At 39.6% G+C, this 24,011-nt stretch overlaps 1 protein-coding gene and 1 long non-coding RNA gene across 2 annotated transcripts in view; both read left to right on the plus strand.

The window, feature by feature from the left end:
• The window catches only part of LOC147842497 (uncharacterized), a 118,057-nt gene that overhangs the window by 88,289 nt on the left and 5,757 nt on the right, over window positions 1-24,011 (plus strand). The gene's annotated exons all lie outside the window — the stretch shown is intronic.
• Window positions 931-5,406, plus strand: LOC147842498 (uncharacterized). Its single transcript, XR_015497521.1, has 2 exons — window positions 931-3,887; window positions 4,004-5,406. It is a non-coding gene; the product is annotated as an uncharacterized LOC147842498 (long non-coding RNA).

Consider the following 24,011-nt stretch of genomic DNA (forward strand, 5'->3'; position numbering starts at 1 on the left):
GCTCTGCTAAAGACAGCTATATAGTGTGTTTAACAGCGTTTGTAAATGATCTCCACCCCAGAGTTTACCTCCGCGAACCCTCTCTGCTCCAAAATCTATATTAAATGTCATGCGGACGATTTACAGTCATGCTTTTATTTCAATTGAAAATGAGAATACATCAAGGGTTGGAGCCGTTTGAGTTTTTAATCAGGTGTACAGTGTTTGAAAAGGCTTTACCGTAGTAAGTACTCATCTCAGAGCGCGGGACGTTTACGCTGCGTATGACACAAAATCAATGCGGGCTAAATAAACTTCAGCAGCGAGGGAACGCACATATATTTCTTGCCTTGTTGTTCATGGCTCTACAAATAATTATTGGAATTCATAAAACTGCTCTCTGACAGGCCCTGACGTCCAGGTGGCTCCAATCCCGACTTTTAATATAAAATATTATCTTGATTTTATCGTTATTCGATTTGCTTGTAACTTCCTGAAGGCTTCGTTTATTTCATTTTTCAAATCTGTAAATCGAGAGTCACAGAGCCTCTACATTCAACTAGGATTATACACATGGAATAGTTCATGTCAGTGTCATATTGCCATGTGGTTGCTTGGCTCTTTTTAGCTTTTACAATGTTGATATATGGTTGCTAGCATGATTTAGTGTTTTCTGTCATATGGTTGCTAGGTTGTTTTGTGTGTTCAGAGTGTTGCTATGGGGTTGTTTGGCTCTTTGTGATGTTTAGAATATTGCTACAATGTTTCCAGTGTGTTTTAGGGTTTCCAAAGTTATATTGTTGCTAGGGTGTTGTTCTTTGTGTTTAGAATGTTTCCAGTGTTGCCATGGGGTTGCTAGGCAGATTTAAGTGTTTAGAATGTTGTTACATGGTTGCTAGGATGATTTAGTGTTTTCTGTGTCATATGGTTGCTAGGTTGTTGTGAGTGTTCAGAGTGTTGCTATGAGGTTGTTAGGCTTTGTGGGATGTTTAGAATATTGTTACATTGTTTCCAGCCTGTTTTAGGGTTTTTAATGTTATATTGTTGCTAGGGTGTTGTTCTTTGTGTTAAGAATGTTTCTAGTGTTGCCATGGTGTTGCTAGGCTGTTTCAAGTGTTTAGAATGCTGTTATATTGTTGCTTGGATGATTTAGTGTCTTTAGTCTAATATGGTTGCTAGGATGATTTTGTGTTTTTTGTGTCATACTGTATGGTTGCTAGGTTGTTCTGAGTGTTTTGAATTTTGCTATGGGGTTGTTAGGCTTTTGTGAGTGTTTAGAATAATAACGTTATATGGTTAAGAATCTGTTTTCCTGTTTTGATTGTTGTTATATGGTTGCTAGGATGATTTAGTGGATTTTGAGTGTTGCCATGGGGTTGCTAGGCTGTTTCAAGTGTTTAGAGTGTTGGTAAATGGTTGCTAGCATGATTTAGTGTTTTCTGTCATATGGTTGCTAGGTTGTTGTGAGTGTTCAGAGTGTTGCTATGGGGTTGTTTGGCTCTTTGGGATGTTAATAATATTGTCACATTGTTTCCAGCCTGTTTTAGGGCTTTCAATGTTATATTGTTGCTAGGGTGTTGTTTTTTTATGTTTAGAGCGTTTGCAGTGTTGCCATGGGGTTGCTAGGCAGATTTAGGGGTTTAGAATGTTGTTATATGGTTGCTAGGATGATTTAGTGTCTACAGTATTATGTGGTTGCTAGGTTGTGGTGAGTGTTCAGAGCGTTGCTATGAGGTTGTTAGGCTTTTTGGAATGTTTAGAATATTATTACATTGTTTCCAGCCTGTTTTAGGGTTTTCAATGTTATATTGTTGCTATTGTGTTGTTCTTTGTATTTAGAATATTTCCACTGTTGCCATGGGGTTGCTAGGCTGTTTTGAGTTTTTAGAATGGTGTTATATGGTTGCTAGGATGATTTAGTGTTTTCTGTGTCATTTGGTTGCTAGGTTGTTGTGAGTGTTCAGAGTGTTGCTATGGGGTTTGTTTGGCTCTTTGTGATGTTTATAATATTGTTACATTGTTTCCAGCCTGTTTTAGGGTTTTCAATGTTATATTGTTGCTAGGGTGTTGTTCTTTGTGTTTAGAATGTTTCTAGTGTTGCCATGGTGTTGCTAGGCTGTTTCAAGTGTTTAGAATGCTGTTATATTGTTGCTTGGATGATTTAGTGTCTTTAGTCTAATATGGTTGCTAGGATGATTTTGTGTTTTATGTGTCATACTGTATGGTTGCTAGGTTGTTCTGAGTGTTTTGAATTTTACTATGGGGTTGTTAGGCTTTTGTGAGTGTTTAGAATAATAACGTCATATGGTTAAGAATCAGCTTTCCTGTTTTGATTGTTGTTATATGGTTACTATGATGATTTAGTGGATTTTGAGTGTTGCCATGGGGTTGCTAGGCTGTTTCAAGTGTTTAGAGTAAAGTTACATGGTTGCTAGGATGATTTAGTGTTTTTAGTGTCATGTTGCTAAGTTGTTTTGGTGTTTTTGAATATTGCCATGGGGTTGCTAGGCTGTTTTGAGTTTTTAGAATGTTGTTATATGGTTGCTAGCATGATTTACTGTTTTCTGTCATATGGTTGCTAGGTTGTTGTGAGTGTTCAGAGTGTTGCCATGGGGTTGTTTGGCTCTTTGAGATGTTTATAATATTGTCACATTGTTTCCAGCCTGTTTTAGGGTTTTAAATGTTATATTGTTGCTAGGGTGTTGTTCTTTCTGTTTAGAATGTTTCCAGTGTTGCCATGGGGTTGCTATAGGCAGATTTAAGTGTTTAGAATGTTGTTACATGGTTGCTAGGATGATTTAGTGTTTCTGTGTCATATGGTTGCTAGGTTGTTGTGAGTGTTCAGAGTATTGCTATGAGGTTGTTAGGCTTTTTGGGATGTTGAGAATATTGTTACATTGTTTCCAGCCTGTTTTAAGGTTTATAAAATCATATTGTTGCTAGGGTGTTGTTCTTTGTGTTTAGAATATTTCCAGTGTCGCCATGGAGTTGCTAGGCTGTTTCAAGTGTTTAGAATGCTGTTATATTGTTGCTTGGATGATTTAATGTCTTCGGTGTTATATGGTTGCTAGGATGATTTTGTTTTTTATGTGTCATACTGTATGGTTGCTAGGTTGTTCTGAGGGTTTTGAATTTTGCTATGGGGTTGTTAGGCTTTTGTAAGTGTTTAGAATAATAACGTCATATGGTTAAGAAGCAGTTTTAGTGTTTTGCATGTTGTTACATGGCTGCTAGGATGATTTAGTGGATTTTTGAGTGTTGCCATGGAGTTGCTAGGCTGTTTTCAATTTTTAGAATGTTGTTATATGGTTGCTAGGATGATTTAGTGTTTTCATTGTCATATTGTTGCTATGTTGTTTTGGTGTTTTTGAATATTGCCCTGGGGTTGCTAGGCTGTTTTGAGTTTTTAGAATGTTGTTATAAGGTTGCTAGGATGATTTAGTGTTTTCTGTGTCATATGGTTGCTAGGTTGTTGTGAGTGTTCTGAGTGTTGCTATGGGGCTGTTTGGCTCTTTGTGATGTTTATAATATTGCTACATTGTTTCCAGCCTGTTTTAGGGTTTTAAATGTTTTATTGTTGCTAGGGTGTTGTTCTTTGTCTTTAGAATGTTTCTAGTGTTGCCATGGAGTTGCTAGGCTGTTTTGAGTTTTTAGAATATTGTTATATGATTGTAAGGAGGATTTAGTGTTTTCTGTGTCATATGGTTGCTAGGTTGTTGTGAGTGTTCAGAGTGTTGCTATGAGGTTGTTAGGCTTTTTGCAATGTTTAGAATATTGTTACATTGTTTTCAGCCGGGTTTCCAACGTTATATTGTTGCTAGGGTGTTGTTCTTTGTGTTTAGAATGCTTCCAGCGTTGCCATGAGGTTGCTAGGCTGTTTTGAGTGATAAGAATATTGTGATTTCCAGGTAATTTTAGTGTTTTTCCAAATGTTTGTTTAGTTGTTGTTCATCTGTTCTTCTACAACAAGTTTCCCCCAATACAGACCATCAGTGTTAAACTATCCTTTTCTTTTCTCCATCAGCTGATTCAGTGAATGGTGGCTAGTGTGGTAAGTTCAGAGGTTAATCTGTTTGTTTAGCGTGTTTATTAACACATGTGAACACTTGCTTCATTAATAAGCCTCTTTCCTCTCAGTGTTGTGAAATAAACATCAGACCTCTATAATCCAGACTCAGTCAAAGTGGCATCAGCGCTGAGAGACTCTTCAGAATAGATGGGCGCTTTACACTCATCATCTGTGACGGATACTGATGATGACACAGTCTGAATCAGTGTTAGATCGTGTGATTGTGTGTGTGAGACAAGATGAAACTGGTGTGCTTAAATCAATGACAAATAATCTTGTGAATTATTTTAATGCTTGTTGACGTGAAAGAAGGGGCAAAGTACATGAAAACAAGAGATGTTTGTATGAGTTTCAGTGGTAAGCTGTGTGTAATCTCATTATGAATTAAAACCACATTTGAAAAAAATAAATTAACTTATATAACAGTCATTTAAGTCAGATTGTGTGTGTGTGTTTAAGGTGTTATATAAATGCTACCAGTTTAATCCACAAACATTGCAAAACGTGTTTCTGTTCTGTTTTACACTAGCAAATATATACGTTTAATTCAAAAATTCAAATCAAGGTTGTACATGCTCTATAAGCATTACAAATCCAGGGTTCTTTACATGGCATTTTTTCTCTTCTTTTCAAACTCTCCAGCAGCAAGAGCAGACTAGCGGGTTCCACACTGGCTTCTGCATCTTGCTTATATACACTATGAACAGCAGCTACGCTAATTATTTTCTTTATTCTCTATTTTCACCTGGGGATACTCATCCCGAGGTCCTCAGATTAGGCGGAGTCACTGATTGGATCCAAGACCAGCGACGTGATGATCCCAAGGATTCCATATCCGGGACCAGGCCATATCCTGAGCTGCTGCTGCGCTGATGGTCGTGGGGAGTGGAGATCATGAGTCTGATTCCAGCGATGCTCCAGGGACAGACGAGTCTTCACTGAGGCCATCTTCCAGCCTAAACCACGGCGAATGAAGTTCTGCACAAGACTTTTGGCCAGCGGAGAAATTAAAATGGCCGTGCCCAACTGAGTCTGGTTCTCTCAAGGTTTTTTTTCTTCACTCCCATCAGGTGAAGTTTTTTTTCCCTCCCCGCTGTCGCCACTGCCTCGCATGGTTCAGGATTGGTAGAGCTACGCATCGATGAATTGGCTCTTCAGTGTTTGAACTCTCAGTAATGATTAAATCACACTGAACTGAGCTAAACTGAACTGAACTGAACTTAAACACCAAAACCTGAACCACACTGTTCCAGTTACTGAACCACACTGTTCCAGTTACTATGACCATTTATGTGAAGCTGCTTTGACACAATCTACATTGTAAAAGCGCTATACAAATAAAGCTGAATTGAATTGAATTGAACTTGTCTTTGGTTGGGTTGCCTGTATTGTGTTGGGTGTTTGATTTTTAGGTGCCTTTTTTAGCTTTGTTATGTTAAATTCTTTTCCTTTCCACCTCTTGCAATCCCAAGTTTACAAATCTTACAGTTTGCTATGGAAATGTTGTCGTCGTCAACTTTATAATAGCTCTAGACCGCAGACATGAGGTCTAGACACAAGGAGATGAGCCCCTGGTCTAATGCGCCACCTGGCTTGAAAAACCCGTTCTCAAAGTCTTACTTTTAGTAATTATTTGGGTAGCACACATATTCTGAATGCCTTCGGCAGAGTTCAAATGAACCATTTTAATCTAGATAAATGTAGAATAATTCCAAGATTACAGTGAGATTAATCTAGATTTAAAAAAAATTAATCTATGCCCACCTATAATATATATACATGTACATTTGAGTTCTGATTGGGAGGTAACGTCCAATTCTGATCGAGTCTGAAACAACATAATCAGGCCCGATTTCCCATGCTGTGATCGGATCTAGACATCCCTAACAATACGTATTGTTCTTTGTTTGTTCATGTTAGTAAATACAATAAAGAACATGAAGCCACAGCCTTATCACCCTGCAGCCCAAGACCAGTTACTCACTGAAGCTAAGCAGGGCTGAGCCTGGTCAGCACCTGGATGGGAGACCACATGGGAAAAGCTAGGTTGCTGATGGAAGTAGTGTTAGTGAGGCCAGCAGGGGGCGCTCAACCTGTGGTCTGTGTGGGTCCTAATGCCCCAGTATGGTGAAGGGGACTCTATACAGCCAGTGGGTGCCGTCTTTCGGATGAGACGTTAAACCGAGGTTCCCACTCTCTGTGGTTATTAAAATCCCATGGTTCTTCTCAGTGTCCTGGACAAATTCCATCCATAGGCCCTTACCCATCATGGCCTTCCAATCATCCCCATCCACTGAAATGGCTCTATCACTATCTCTCCACTCCTCCAATGTGTGTGGTGAGCGCACTGGTGTCGTTGTCCTGTGGCTGCTGTCGCATCATCCAAGTGGAGCTGCACACCGGTGGTGGAGTGGAGAGACCCCCCTCATGATTGTGAAGCACTTTGGATGTATGGCCCTACATGATAAATGCGCTATATAAATACACACATTACAAATCTACTAGATTTGACGCATAGTAAAATCTGAAATACATTAGTTAGGATACATTTTGTTGTACGTTTTAGATGACAAACCAACTAGATTGCAGTGTGTGCATTGTTCGAATGTGAAATTCGTTACTTAAGATACATTTTGCTGTACGTTTCTGATGACAAATTCACTTGAGGGCGCTGTGTGCATTGTTTAAATCTGAAATCAGTTTTAGATACATTTTGTTGTACATTTTATATGACAAATCCACTAGAGGGCACTGTGCACATTGTGAAAATGTGAAATACATTAATTAGGATACATTTTGTTGTATGTTTCAGATGACAAATCAACTAGTTGGCAGTGTGTGCATTGTTCAAATGTGAAATACGTTACTTAAGATACATTTTGCTGTACGTTTCTGATGACAAATTCACTAGAGGGCGCTGTGTGCATTGTTTAAATCTGAAATCAGTTTTAGATACATTTTGTTGTACATTTTATATGACAAATCCACTAGAGGGCAATGTGCGCATTGTGAAAATGTGAAATACATTAATTAGGATACATTTTGTTGTACGTTTTAGATGACAAATCCGCTAGAGGGCGCTGTGTGCATAGTTTGAATCTGAAATGAGTTATTAAGGATACATTTTGTTGTACAATTTATATGACAAATCCACTAGAGGGCGCTGTGCGCATTGTCAAAATCTGAATTTCATTACTTAAGATTTATTTTGTTGTATGTTTCAGATGACATATCAACTAAATGGCAGTGTGTGCATTGTTTAAATGTGAAAATGTTACTTAGGATACATTTTACTGTACGTTTCTGATGACAATTTCACTAGAGGGCGATGTGTTCATTGTTTGAATCTGAAATGAGTTGCTTTAGATACAATTTGTTGTACTTTTTAAATGACAAATCCACTAGAGGGTGCTGTGTGCATTGTTTGAATCTGAAATGAGTTATTAAGGATACATTTTGTTGTACAATTTATATGATAAATCCACTAGAGGGCGCTGTGCGCATTGTTCGAAACTGAAATACATTACTTAGCATATATTTCGTTGTAAGTATCATATGATAATTACACTAGAACATGACCTAACATGCCATATATTTTAAACAGAAAATAAAGTAAAAATACTAACCAGAAAACATTTTTCTTTCAGTCTAGCCTGAATTGGTCAATCACAGATATTTTAAAACCATAATCAAGCAAATGAATGCAGATTCAGAAATGCAGTTGTTCTCTAATTTGATTTATGATGCATAATTAAAGCAGAACACGAAAGAAAATCACAATTAAACCTGCATTAGCAAAGATTACTTAGCGTATGCAAACAGAACTAATCAAGCTTTAGTAGTTAGTGCTGACAAACGGAGGTGATGTGATTGCACAGATGTGTTTCTGTAGCGTTTTTCCTCTCCATGCCGCAGCTTTTAATGATCTCCAGTTTGATTAATCAGATCCTAATCATCTGATCAGATAAGAGCGGTAGGTTATGAGCTTTAATGCTCCGAAAAGACTTGATTAATAACTCCAGACATGATGCGATCTTCATCTTTATTAAGATGTTGAAAGCTCCCGATGATCCGACCACACGGCTTGTCCTAACCGGAGAGCAGGGAAGAAAAGAAAGAGGGAAAAATGTGAGGTATGTGAGCGAGCGAGGGAGAGGAAGAAAGACACAGTGTTGGCCCAGGAATAATTAACAAATAGACTACAGATGGCAAAAACAGATGGTTTGGTTTGGGCTGTTGCGCCTGATGATAATGGATTGTGCACCGAGACGCTGGACAAACGTCCTCTAGAAACGCCGGCGTCTGATCAAACGTGTTTTAGAAAGGCAGATATTGACGCTGTTATTGCTGTCTGCAGTTCACACACACTCATGTTCAAGTACCGAACGCTCAGATGTGTTCTCATATGACCGACCGCTTGTCGCTTGTTCTGCTTGTGAGGTTTTCCTGGTAAAATATACCGTGTAGGATTTCAGCATTTTAGATTATTTATTTAAAACATGGCGACGCAATGGCGCAGTAGGCAGTGCTGTCACCTCACAGCAAGAAGGTCGCTGGTTCGAGCCTCGTCTGGGCCCTTTGGCATTTCTGCGTGGAGTTTGCATGTTCTCCCTGTGTTCGTGTGGGTTTCCTTCGGGTGCTTCGGTTTCCCCTCACTGTCCAAAGACATGCGGTACAGGTGAATTGGGTAGGCTAAATTGTCCGAAGTGAATGAATGTGTGTGGATGTTTCCCAGAGATGGGTTGCAGCTGAAAGGGTATCCGCTACATAAAAAAAAAAAAAAACATGCTGGATGTGTTGGCGGTTCATTCCGCTTTGGGGACCCTGGTTTAATAAAGGGACTAAATTGAAAAGACGATGAATTTAAATTCATTTATTAATACATAAAAGTGTTTTTCTTGTGCTTTATCATGTTTCTACCATGGTAAAATCTGCCAACATTTTTATTTTCAAAAAGTAATACATTTTCTTAAAAAACAAATGCATTGTTGTACAATTCAGATGTCAAATCCACTAGAGGGCGCTGTGTGCATTGTTAAAATCTGAAATTAGTTACTGTGAGTACATTTTGTTGTACTTTTCAGATGTCGAATCCACTAGAGGGCGCTGTGTTGATTGTTTGAATCTGGAATATGTTTTTTAGGATACATTTTGTTGTACTTTTCAGATGTCGAATCCACTAGAGGGCGCTGTGTTGATTGTTTGAATCTGGAATATGTTATTTAGGATACATTTTGTTGTACTTTTCAGATGTCGAATCCACTAGAGGGCGCTGTGTTGATTGTTTGAATCTGGAATATGTTATTTAGGATACATTTTGTTGTACTTTTCAGATGTCGTCGAATCCACTAGAGGGCGCTGTGTTGATTGTTTGAATCTGGAATATGTTATTTAGGATATATTTTGTTGTACTTTTCAGATGAAAAATCGACTAAAGGGCGCTGTGTTGATTTTTTTAATCTGAAACGTGTTCGTTAGAACACATTTTGTTGTACTTTTCAGATGACAAATCCACTAGAGGGCGCTGTGTTGATTGTTTGAATCTGAAATACGTTACTCAGGACACATTTTGTTGTAGGTTTCAGATGACCAATCATTAGAGGACATTGTATGCATTTTAGCAGATATTGACACTGCAATGCTGTTATTTCTGTCTCCAGTTCACACACACAACACACTGCCTACTGCTCAGATGTGTTTGCGCATGGCCGACCGCATTTTTACAATGCTTTTTTTTACCATGCTTTACCATATTTTCACCATGGTAAATCTGCAAACATGATTGATTTAAAAGAATAAAATAAAAATATATAAAAAATTGGTAGAAACATTTTTTTATACATTATTTAAAGACGTTTCTGAAAAAGAAAAAACAATTGCAGGTAGTGTACTGAGTTATAAGTTTAATATAGAAAGAACTAAATAGTTTTCTAATACATATGGTGACAATGAAGATAGTCAACTTTGCATATTTAATATATAAAGATTAAAATAGTGAAACTGATGAAAGTCATCTTTGCTAATATGAAATACGTTACTTGGGATACATTTTGTGGCAAGTTTCAGATGACAAATCCACTAGTAAGCAAATAAATATTGTATTTTGTTTTCAGAAATAATGTGTTAAAATTAAGCAAGTTTTTCCTTAAAAAGCTAATTAATCTTCCAATGAGGTAAGTAAAATAAACCTATTTCAAACCAAAAAGATTGTTCCCGAAAACAAAACAATATTTTTCTTGCCTAGAAAATGCTTCTAGATTTAAAAATCTTGACACTACCTGACAAAAGTCTCGTCAGCTATCCAAGTTTTGGGAACAGCAGGTAATAACTGGATTTATAGTCGATGATTTGGTATCAGAAGTGGCTCATAAGAAAGGAAAAGGCCAGATGACGCTTATTTGAGCACAATAAAATCTGATCATGCCTTAATTATTAATGATTTGATTAGGACAGTAAGGTCTGACTCTGCTTAGACTAAAGTCTCATCACTGAACAGAAATAATGTCCAGTATAGAGTATAAAGTCCTGCTGCAGTGGAGACAGAATGAATATTGTGTCTGACTCCATCATGAGCTTGGAGGACTGCATCCATACATCTCTGACTCAAATCACTGATTAATAAAGTCATCTGGAACGGCAAAGAAAGCCTTCAGCAGGACTCCCAGAGTTCATCAAGACTCTTTGTGTTCATCTTCAACGCCTCCTTCATCTTACCCTAGACATGCTCAATAATGTTCATCTCTGGTGACTGGACTGGCCAATCCTGGAACACCTTGACCTTCTTTGCTTTCAGGAGCTTTGATGTGGAGGCTGAAGTATGAGAAGGAGCGCTATCCTGCTGGAGAAATGTCCCTCTCCTGTGGTTTGTAATGTAATGGGCAGCACAGATGTCTTGATACCTCAGGCTGTTGATGTTGATCATCCACTCTGCAGATCTCTCGCACGCCCCCATACTGAATGAACCCCAAACCATGATTTCTCCTTCACCAAACTGGACTGATTTCTGTGAGAATCTTGGTCCATGTGGGTTCCAGTAGGTCTTCTGCAGTATTGGTGATGATTGGGATGCAGATCAACTAGAAGTCAAGATATTATTTGTTGCTCTCACAACTGGGATCGATGACAAGACTTTTGTCAGGTAGAGTAGATATTTGAACTAGAAACAAGGTAAAAACTCTTTTTTCCCCCCACATGTGTTTTGGAGAGTCCTGAATGAGTGAATCAGGGATTTCTCTAGCATGATGTCTTCCTCATGGCGTCTGAAAGAGCGTCGCGTTGACATAATTCGATCCAGAAGAAATCAGAGCTGTAATGGCTGTATTTGAGCTGTGGGCACCTGAAAAACAGCCTTTATCCTCAATTACTGAACGCACCTTTAGATTGCGCACAGAAAGACAGACTGACGGTGGTTTGGGCTAATCCATGCTGACGGTTCCTCCGTGACCTCACCGCGCTGGGATTTACTCCCAGACCGCCAACATAAACAGCACATTTCCCTTTCTGAAGCCGCTGCGCAGACGTGATGAATGAACAGCAGAATGTGGAGCGTCTTCATGCTAAATAATATCTCAACATTCCTAAATCAACATGCATTCGCTTGAGTGGTGGAAAAAAAGAGTTTTTGCTTAAAACAAGAGCAAATATCTAACAGCCGGGTGAGAAAAATAATGCTGTTTAATGCTGAAGGATGTGAAGAAGAGAGAAAAGGGTTTAATAGTTACAACCCAGGCTCATTCTGAAAAAGTAGTCCCGTGGATGTTTCTGGAGACCTGGAATTGTGTAGCCGGAGTTAATTTTTGCTGCATTTAATTTTTTAAGTGAACGCTATGGGGGTGGGGGGGTGACGCCGTTCCCTTTAGTGCTTGCCGGCCGACCGTTTACCTCCGTGTGAAGGGCTTTCCCACCACAACCAGTTTGTTCGGTTAGCTCGTTGTGTAACATCGGCGGACTCGAGACGCAGAGAGGAGCTGACCACGACGATGACCAGGTTCGACCTGGGAACAGCAGTTCCAGAAATCAGGTAAGAAAACAAAAACAAAATCCAAAAAATAAAGTGAACAAGTTTATAACAGGGTGAGAATGTGGTAAAAAATCCGAAAACGTGGTAAAAATCAGACGAGGATTTTTCAGTTTCTGGACGGCTTTTGTAAATCGTTTGTTGGGTTTAGGGAAGGAGGAGGGTGGGGCAATCGATTGGACGGTTGCACATTCTGTCACATTCCGTCTGAAATCATTCTGTCATTCAGACAGACAGACAGACGGTCGTTCGACAGTGGCCTCTGGCGGGTTTCTGCGAGAACAGCGCTGGCACGAACGACACTTGCGAGAGACATTTGAGATGTCCTTCCAGCCGCAACCCATCTCTAGGAAACCACCACACACACTCATACACTATGAACAATTTAGCCTACTCAATTCACCTGTACCGCATGTGTTTGGACTGTGGGGGAAACACATGCGAACACAGGGAGAACATGCAAACTCCACACAGAAACGCCAACTAAATCAGCAACCCTCCCCAACACTATATTATAATAATAATATAACTATTCAACCCAGGCTCATTCTGAAAACGTAGCCCAGTGGACGTTCCGGGAGGTACGTAATTGTGCAGTTTTTGTTTTCGCGAATCCGCAAGAGGCCACTGTGCGCGTTTTTTTTTCGCGTCTCAAACGCCTCTCGGGAGCTTCTTGCATGAAAAGCTGCCTAAGGCTGCTGTCGAGCGACCTTCCGACTGACTGAATGACTGAACGATCGACTGGGTGGGCGACCCAGCCACCTTCCTCCTTCCCTAAACCCAAGCGACGATTTGCAAAAGTCGTCAGGAAAAGAAAAGCAAAAGCCCTCGTCCGATTTTAACCGCGTTTTCGGATCTCATCGCGTTCTCGCCCCGTCGCGAACTCGTTCGCTTTTATTTTTTGGATTCTGTTTTTCATCTTACCCAACTTCTGGAACCGCTCTTCCCCGGACTCGAACACAGTTGTCGCTGCCGCCGGCTCCTCCTCCTCCGGGCCTCCGCTCCGCTGACGTAACGCCACGAGCTAAGCAAACAAACTGGTTGCGGCGGGAGGCGAGCCGTCAGCCGGCGAGCACAAGGAAGAAAAGAGGAGCAGCGTCACAAAGCCCCGTAGCGTTCGCTCGAAAAAAAAAACAAAATGCGGCCATACATACCTCCGGCCACGTAAATCGTGGTCTCCAGAAACGTCCGCAAGGCTACGTTTTCAGAATGAGCCTGAGTTGGTTTTAAAACTATCGATTTCGCCCCGGTATCGAAATAAATAACAATCAATCCAAACAATCCCAACTCTACTTTTAAGTTTCTAATGGGGGTTTATTCCGCTGTGGCGACCTCTGAAATAGAGACTAAGCCGAAGGAAAATGAATGAATGAATGCACTAAAAACAAGCATGTTTTGCAGTGATGCTGAAAGTCGCAGCGGTGGCAGGTTCACAGAAACCTCGCACAAAGGTTAAACCATAGGAAGCGCTTCATTAGCAGGATAAACTGACCTGAGGCAGAAAAACACACGACGCCAAATGTCACCGAATACATTTGCATTCATCATACTTTGTACTGATGGCTTTTTGTGCTGGTTTCTTGATGCGTAAACGCCGCTGTTTCTCCTGCGCATCTCCAGGGCCTGAAAACAGTCAGACGTACAGAAGTCAAAAAGCTTTTTTAAGTTCAGACGCCGCCGCTTCAAACCTCTCAAAGGTCTGGAAAGCACAGAGCGTTAATTAAGAGAAAGACATAAAAACAAGCCAGCTGGTGTTTGTCCAATGAAAGCGTGAGTCTGCGGGCCGTTCGTCTGAGCGCTGGGAATTTACAGAGAAACAAAATGTGTGTATGAGAGGTTAATAGTGCACATGCAAACCTGTGAAGACGCCTTAAAATAAAAAAGTCTTGCTTTTCAGAAACATTGGTAACACTTTACATTAAGTTTGTGCTAGATTATGTAAGTTAATGCATTTATTACTATGAACAATGCATTAATTATAGTATTTGCTCATGTTAGTTAATGAAAATACACTTGTTCATTGTTGGTTTATGTTAAGTCATTGTGCATTAACTAACAAGCATGAATTTGGATGATAATAATAATGAAACACCACAATTAGGATCAAAGCCTAAAAGGGTCAGTTTCAGAAAGCATTATTCAAGAGTTCACACTCAGCTGATGATTGATTATAAAGCTTGTTTGGCGTGCTTTCCCGGGAGAGAGCCCTGAGCTCATAAGATCCTCGAGCCCAGGGCTCCCTTCCGTTTGCAAGGCGAGAGGGGAGTTTGAGCTGTGGTAGATGTGGAGATCTCCCCTGCTGTAGTAGCTAATGGACAGATAGTGATTGCTCTTAAGAGATAACTACTGACTAGGAGCATGTCTATAGTGCAGATTTGGATTAGTCAATCAACTTAAGCTGCATGTTTTTGGATGGTGGGAGGAAACCGGGGAACCCGGGGGAAACCCACGTGAGCACGAGGAGAACATGTAAACTCCGTACAGAAACGTCAGCTGGCTTGGTAAGGACTAGAACCAGTGACGTTTCTGCTGTGAGGCAACAGTGCTAACCACTGGGCCACCATGCCACCCCTCATGGAAAGGAGGAGTCAGGGTGGAAGGGGGGATTCTTCAAAATGAAGATGGCTGTGATATGGAACTTAGTGTATTTATAGTGGCTTAGGAATCGTCTGATTGGTGAATCATAAATTGAATGCGGGGCCAGCTGCAAGCAATCAAAAGCACTTGATCCTCTTGAAATTACTTTATAAATATACTTACTGTGCTATTTTGAGCTGAATCTTCATACACACACTCTAGACATGCATTTACATCTGGTAAAATGGAAGCATGATAAGTACAACATCAGACAACAAAAATAAAGCAAATAAATTATTGTAAAATTAGATGCATTGTGTAAACAAAGCTACATTTTTAACTTTGGCAGGTTCACAGAAACGCCGCACAAAGGTTAAACCATGGGAAGCGCTTCATTAGCAGGATAACCTGACCTGAGGCAGAAAAACAGATAATGTTATTTAATGCATTTATTAGTATGAACGAACAATGAACAATACATTCATTATGGTATTTGTTCATGTTAGTTAATGAAAATACACTTGTTCGTTGTTCGTTTAAGTTATTGTGCATTAACTAACAAGCATGAATTTGGATGATAATAATAATGAAACAACACAATTAGGATCAAAGCCTAAAGGGGTCAGTTTCAGAAAACATTATTCAAGAGTTCACACTTAGCTGATGATCGTTTATAAAGCTTGTTTGGCATGCTGTCCCGGAGAGAGCCCTGAGCTCGTAAGATCCTCGAGCCCAGGGCTCCCTTCCGTTTGCAAGGCGAGAGGGGAGTTTGAGCTCATGTAGATCTGGAGATCTCCCCTGCTTTAGTAGCTAATGAACAGAGAGTAATCACTCTTAAGAGATAACTACTGACTAGGAGCATGTCTATAGTGCTGATTTGGATTAGTCAATTAACTTAAGCTGCATGTTTTTGGACGGTGGGAGAAAACTGGGGAACCCGGTGCTAAATGCTAACATGCTAAATCAGGGGTCACCAACCTTTAAGAAACTGAGAGCTACTTCTTGGGTACCGATTAATGTGGAGGGCTAACAGTTTGATAAACACTTCTCAAATAACAAATTTGCTCAAATTACTTTTAATTATACTTTATGTTTTTGGTAATAATTAATAATATTCATCCATGTGAAGACACTGATCATGTTAATAATTCTCACAAAAGTTATCAACAATGATTTAACAGGGCAGGAAATACCCTGTATTTAATGTATCAATGTGCAACACTTTATTTTTATATGATTATCATTTTTAAATGATTACTTCTATATTAGATGAAGCTTACTGGTAAGTGGCGCTACGGTGAGCTATTTTTAGAACAGGCCTGCGGGCAACACATGTGATCCTCGTGGGCTACCTGGTGCCCACGGGCACCATGTTGGTGACCCCTGTGCTAAATAATATGCCAGTGAGGTAAGCACTATGCCAACATGCTTTTCTTTCATGCTTTTTATGTGTGGAGTTTGCATGTTCTCCATGTCCCCCACAGTCCAAAGATGAATTGGGTAGGTGTCACCGACTCGGTCCCAGTCATTCCCCTCGCTGGCCAGCAGAGGCCACCATCTCCGGACTTTTAGCATTACATCATCCTTTCACACTGATCCAGCACACCTGATCTTCATCCCGCTAATGACCCACGTACCCTTTATAAGCAGTCCTCACAGACACAGTCGTTGCGAAGTCTTGTTTAGCCTCGGCCAGCATTACTGAGCGGTCTTTCCTGCCTGCTCTCCTGTGAACCACTTCAGCCCGTTTCCTGACTCTGCTCTGCCTTCCGCCTGCCCATGACTTTAAGCCTGTTACACGGACTCTGATATTCGCTGCCTGCCCTCGACCCAAGCCTGTTACACGGACTCTGAATCACGCCGCCTGTCTCCGACCCATGCCTGGTAAATTACTCATTGTGTCTGTCAGCTGCCAGCCCTACCACCTTCATTGCTGTTAATGTTGTATGTTCGCACATTCGTGCGTGTTGTTTGTGAAGTAAAGTGTGACTTAATAAATACTGCATTATGGATCCCTCCGTGTCAGTCTCCCCGTTACAGTAGGCCTAATTGTCCAGTGTATGAGTGTGAATGAGTCTGTTTGGATGTTTCCCAGTGATGCTGGATATAAACATGTGCTGGATAGGTTGGCGGTTCATTCCGCTGTGGCAACCCCTGATAAATAAAGGGACTAAGCCGACATGAATATTAAAGAATACTATTTGTTTAATAACATTAAGTGAGTTTCCATCAGAATAAGTAAAAGAAAAGGAAAAACTCTCTTAATTTTGACTCTTTTTTTTTTTTTGGTTGTTGAGAAATTAACAATATTCTCCGCTTGTCTGGAAATTGCTTCTTGATTTAGGAGTTATTAGCCATTTGGTCTACAGTAACGAGACATATACTCAGAGTAGGAAAAGCATTTTATTTTTATCTTCAGCATTGATCACTGTATTTCTCATTCTACGCTTTTTACATGCATCTCTCGTCACTTTCATGCTGAAACAAATTGAGCAGAATCATTCATAAAAGCAGTGCGGAAGCGTGAGGATATACTGCACGTGTTCCCAGCGCAGCGTTATTAGAATGCATATGTTTAATTTATGACCCAAGACTTTCAAAGGGGATCAGCTGTCTGGGAATCAAGTCGGACATTCCTGCGCCATATGTGTTCCCTCCTGCGTTTTCATTCAGTGCACATCACACGAAACGCGACGTGTCGAGAGAAATCCCACCTGAGCTGAAAAATCAGAAAGCATTACGGGGAGAAGGACTGCACTGCCCGAGCTCGACTATTCCTGAAGTTTCCCAAGAAAAAAAAAATACTCTTCTGATCGTGATTTGATTTAAGTGCCTTTATTTTTGAATAGGGAGGATGTGGTGCTTTTTCAGGAGACAAAAAATGTATCTTCAGCTTAACCTCGCAAAAACGGAAATGCTTGAAGTTTCTGCCAACCCGACTCCACACCATAACTTTTCAATCCAGATGGATGGGGCAACCATTACTGCATCCAAAATGGTGAAAAGCCTTGGAATTTGCAGATTCGCACTCTATAACATCAGAAAGATCCGACCCTTCCTATCTGAACATGCTCATATGTTCAAGCTCTTGTTCTCTCCAGACTGGACTATTGCAACTCTCTACTAGCCGGGCTTCCAGCTAACTCTATCAAGCCACTTCAGCTGCTCCAGAACGCAGCAGCACGAGTGGTCTTTAATGAACCTAAAAGAGCACATGTCACTCCGCTGCTCATCCGTTTGCACTGGCTGCCAGTTGCTGCTCGCATCAAATTTAAAGCTCTGATGTTTGCTTACAAAGCAACCTCTGGCTTTGCTCCTTCTTATCTGCTCTCACTTCTGCAGATGTATGTGTCCTCCAGAAACTTGCGTTCTGTGAATGAACGTCGCCTCGTGGTTCCATCCCAAAGAGGGAAGAAATCACTTTCCCGAACTCTCGCATTCAATCTGCCCAGTTGGTGGAATGAACTCCCTAACTGCATCAGAACGGCAGTCACTCGCTGTCTTCAAGAAACCACTAAAAACTCAACTATTTAGTCTCCACTACACTTCCTGATCTGCAATTGCCTCTCTGGATATACCACTAACTGTACAAAAAAATAAAAATTAAAATAAAATAAAAATAAAAAAGTAAAAAAAATAAAACTTATTATATATTTCTAATGTTTTGCTTCTTACACTTTACACACCTGAAACTTGCCTACAGCACTTCTTCATTGTTGCTCTTATAGTTGTGTAAATTGTTTCCTTGTCCTCATTTGTAAGTCGCTTTGGATAAAAGTGTCTGCTAAATGACTAAATGTAAATGTATCAAAAAATGTGTCTTGTGTATTGTCCAAATTACACTTCCCTTTTGTTTTTGCCCCATTGACTTCCATTATAATGACACTTTTGATTGTAAAGCCTTGACACTAAGGGAAGTTTTGTAAACTAATTTCGATATGAAATATTCCCAATCAGGGGTGCGTTTCCCAAACAACAACGTAACTCGCGGCTGAATTATCATAGTACAATGCATCGTTTGGAAAAAGAACGATGTAGTGATGAATATTTCCCAAAACCTGTAGTTTCTCTGTTGCAGATCCATCACTTGAACCATGTTAGTTATAATGTAAAACGCCCATAATGATGCTCTAAACTGGGCGGAGTAACCTTCTTTAGAGAAGAAGCCCGTCATTTCTTTGTGCAAATTATATTGTTTTACAAGCACACGCATTTAAAATAAAATCCAATATTAGTTTTGGTAAAAACATGCACTCGCTTTCCATATTAACTGAAATATAAGGCACACATAGAGCCTGTGTTTGCTTTAATAATATTATTGAGAAGTTACACATTACATTTTCTATTCTAAAACATAAAATCACTTACAAAAACTAACACATTCTAATATCATATAAAAAATCATATAAATAAATAAATAATGAGGCTTTTTATTATAAAATGAAATGTAATATTTATTATTTATTAAAAATGAAAAAAATCATACTTCAATTATAATATTTTTAATATTATAGATGATGATGATGATGATTATTATTGTTAATATTATTATTATTTTTATTATTATTATTATTATTAAGTAGGATGTTGTTTATTTATTTTCCTAAAGGTGCTCTGTTGCATTGACATCTGGTGACTGTGTAGGCCCGTGGAGTACAGTGAAATCATTGTCATGTTCTGAGATGATTGAGCTTTATGACATGGTGCATTATCCTGCTGGAAGTAGCCATCAGAAGATGAAGACACTGTGCTCATAAAGGGATGGACATGGTCAGCAGCAATACTCAGGTAGGCTGTGGTGTTGACACGATGCTCAGTTGGTACTAATGGACCCAAAGTGTGCCTAAAAATCTCCCCCACACCATTACACCACCACCACCAGCCTGAACCACTGATACAAGGCAGGATGATCCATGCTTTCATGTTGTTGAGGCCAAATTCTGAGCCGAGCATCCGAATGTGTCAGCAGAAATGGAGACTCATCAGAGCAGCAACGTTTCTCCAATCTTCTATTGTCCAGTTTTGGTGAGTCTGTGTGAATTGTAGCCTCAGTTTCCTGTTCTTAGCTGACAGGAGCAGCACCCGGTGTGCTCTTCTGCTGCTGTAGCCCATCCGCCTCAAGGTTGGACGTGTTGTGTGTTCAGAGATGCTCTTCTGCAGAGCTCGGTTGTAACGAGTGCTTATTTGAGTTACTGTTGCCTTTCTATCAGCTGGAACCAGTCTGGCCATTCTCCTCTGACCTCTGGCATCAACAAGGCATTTGCGCCCACAGAACTGCCGCTCACTGGATATTTCCTCTTTGTCAGAGCATTCTCTGTAAACCCTAAAGATGGTTGTGCGTGAAAATCCCAGTACATCAGCATTTTCTGAAATACTCAGAGCAGCCAACAACCATGCCAAGTTAAAATCCAGTCACTTAAATCCCCTTTCTTTCCCATTCTGATGCTCACTTTGATCTGCAGCAGATCGTCTTGACCATGTCTGCATGCCTAAATGCATTGAGCTGCATGTGATTGGCTGATTAGAAATTTACGTTAAAAAAGCAATTGGACAGGTGTACCTAATAAAGTGGCCGGTGAGTGTATTTCTGCTACTGCCTCGGAGGTGTAGACCTAGATACATATCAGTGTAAATGATGACAGAATTAAAATTTTAGGGTGAACTATCCCTTTAAATGAAACGTTCCCCATATTCCCCATCTGTTGGACCAGAGCATGTTTAGTCTTTCTCTCTCTCTCTCTCTCTCTCTCTCTCTCTCTCTGTGAGCGCAGTGCTGCAGTATTAGGTTAATGTTTTATTGCTCTTGGGTATATTCAGAGCCGCGTCTATTGGAAAGCTGTCATCGCTCTCAGTGTTTTTACAGTACTGATAGCAGGTGGGCCACTGTCTGGACCACTGGCCTCCGGCTATGGCTTTATAACACCAATATTTCATCACATTTCTTGTCTGAAGCATGGAGTAGATGGAGGATTGTCTCCTAATGCTCAGTCTAATTTCATTGCAAAAATTTCTTATCTTACAATTTTAGTTTCTAGTCCAGATGTCAACAAATTCCAAAATCAAGAAGCATTTTCTAGACAAGTATAAAATATTGGGTCTCATCCACTAAGCATGCATACTCACACATTACAAACGTTTCCACAAATAAAAAACGATTCATCAACAGCTTGAACTAATAGAGTTATTCTCAATGTATGAGCAAAGGGCGGCACAGCGGCTAGCACTGTGGCCTCACAGCAAGAAGGTCACTGGTTCGAGTCCCGGCTGAGTCAGCTGGCATTCCTGTGTGGAGTTTGCATGTTCTCCCCTTGTTGCTGAACATTTTTACAGTGTAGAAACTAGTAAGCCTGTCATTTGCAGTGTTCTGCACGTTTCTCCTGCAGTTTGATATTATTTCACAGCGCGGTAAAGTTTCGATCTCCAGCTGATCTTTCTCCGTCGGGGATGTTCATCTCACCAGACTCCAGAAAAAATAAAAGCAGGCTCTTTTGCTCATCAGATTTGTTGCGTTCTCCCGCAGCGCGCGCTTTCTTTGATGAAAACAAGGAGATGTCGAGGATCTGAGGGCCTGCTGTGTGGTTAAAGAGTCTCTCCTGCGGCGGACAATTAACACACACCCTTCTCCAGAGATCAGACCTCCAGCTACACACATACACACACTTTTAATTACCATTAAGAATAGCAGCAGGTTAAAAGCAGTGGAAATTACTTTAAAATGCAGAGGAAAGAGCAGGTTTGACACTTAAACTGAAACTGGAACGTGCAATCACTCAGAAATCATGTTAACCTGACGTTTGGTTTGTGCTGTACATTATGTAATGTAATCTGCATGACTTCTGTTATGCACAGTCACTGAAAACTGTTAAAGCAATGAAGGTAAAAAGAGGTCGAGCGACATCCAGAACAACTCTTCAGGCTTTATTCACTTCTAGATGCTTTTTCTTGCAGTTTTCCTCACTCAGTTCACAAAAGATTTTCATTCATTCATTCGTTTTAGCTTAGTCCTCTTAGTCTTGAGGGGTCACCACAGTGGAATGAACCGCCAACTTATCCAGCATATGTTTTACACAGCAGATGCTCTTCCAACCACAACCCAGAACTGGGAAACACCCATTCACTCTCATATTCACTCTCTCACACGTGCATATATATATATATATATATATATATATATATATACACGTGTGAGAGAGTGTGTATATATATACACTATGATATATATATATATATATATATATATATATATATATATATATATATATATATATATATATATATATATATATATATATTATTATTAACATTTAATAATAATAAAAATAATAATCATTGTCATTTTAATCATGAAACGCAAATGATAATAATAATCATAATAACAGTAATAATTATCATCATAATAAAATCATGGCAATAATAATCATAATAATAAATAATCATAAAGATAATCATATAATCATCATCATCATCATCATCATTATTATCATTATAAAATGATGAAAAATTTATAATAATAATAAATATAAAATTATTATTATTATTATTATTATTATTATTATTATCATCATGTTGTTATATTTTACTCTATTTTAAGTATTTAATAGTCATTCATTTTAGTATATTTGAAATTAATTTGAAATAAAAAGAACACATTTTCTTATATAACAAGTTATCATTTTTCTGAACAAACAAGCAAACAAACAAACAAACAAACAAACAAACAAACAAACAAACAAACAAACAAACATTTATTTAATCCATAAACAATAAACCCAGACAATCTTGCAAGATCGTTTCCACTTATTGTTTTCCATAGATGTATATGTAGTTAAAAAGTTTAGCCATGGACAAAATACTATAGTAATTTAAAGTAGAGTGTGTTATAATTATATATTATTCATCACTGCCATGTTGGAATATCACTGTGTCTGACGTCACAGGGTTGGTTCCGTTCCCTCAGCTGAACAGATACAGTGGAAGTAAAGAACTGAACAGCCTAATTTAATTCAACGTGTGTTGTTGACGTGGAGCTGGTGCAAATACAAGCATCAGGGGCCTCATGTATCAACGCTGCGTACGCACAAAAACTTTGCGTACGCCAGGTTTCACGCTCAGAATCGCTCACGTTTGGATTTACTAACAATGAACTGAACGTGGGAATGTGCGCAGCTTCACGGCAGCTTTCTGGCAGGCGTACGCACATTTTTTGTGCGTGTCTGTTTTATTTCCATTGGCGACTCCTAGAGGCAGTTGTGTTAAATTCCTCTCTACAAAGTGTCTGAGCCTTGCAATGGCAGCTGTATGAGACGGGTTCATCCAGCAGGTATATAAGGTTTCCATACCATACAGTTGACCAGCTAAACATTAAAGCACAATCTGCAGCGGTCGCCTGTTTTCCCAATGTAATCTGAGCGATCTACTGCACGCACATTGCTATAAAGACACTATCTGAAGATGAATTTGCATGCGTGAATCAGAAACATTTCCATTCAATAAATGTGCAAATAAAATATGATGCACAAACTTATTAATGATTCTTACTTGTCTTTCTCTTGATAAATAGTGGGCAAAATCTGATATGTAGCGGGAAAAAAAAGAAAGAATTCATTAGACGCTGGATTCCAGCCGAGTTAATGCTCGAACATGTCAGTACATGATCACATGCTTCTTATGAGGTGCGCCACTGAGACTGCTAAAGGTACTGCAACATTTTTCAGTTATAAATCACACTATTTCTGTTTTAAATGCACACAGTGTGATGTTCAGACCCAACTGTGTTGACCGCATCAGCTAAACTCTCCCACTCTATTTTTTTCTTTTGTTGTTAATTCCGGAGAACAAACTTGTAAATAACACCGCTTTCCTCCGGTCTACCTCTGAAAGCAGCACCTCCAATTCACATTCTGTTCAAAGTTTCTCTTTTTGCTTGATTTTGCCGTTGCTTTTTCGTTGGGTTTTGCCAAAGTAGAGTCATTAGCATATTCATACGGGGGAGGAGGCAGTTTTGTGCTCGTGCATGTGCGCTCAGTTTCACGTTCATTCAGATGTACAAAAGAATATGCGTGAGATTCGGCGTATGCAGTGTTTCATACATCTGAATTTTTTTCTGCGTACGCACATTTACAGCTTTGTGCGTACGCAATGTTTTAGTAAGATTTCCACGCAAGTCTTCTTACATGAGGCCCCAGATGTGTGTCTAATAGAAATATGTATCGATTCTATTTTTTCCCCTTTTAATTACTGATCATTTGATGTGCTTTGGTTCACTCTCTGTATTGTAGTAACAGACTGAACACAGAGACTGGACAGCCTAATTAAACCCAATGCATGAAGTTGTGGACGTGCATCGCAGATCTGGTGCAATTACAACAA

Source organism: Danio rerio, chromosome 8 (assembly GCF_052040795.2).
Source record: "Danio rerio strain M-AB ecotype USA chromosome 8, GRCz13ab, whole genome shotgun sequence".
In the NCBI taxonomy this organism is placed as follows: Eukaryota; Metazoa; Chordata; class Actinopteri; order Cypriniformes; family Danionidae; genus Danio; species Danio rerio.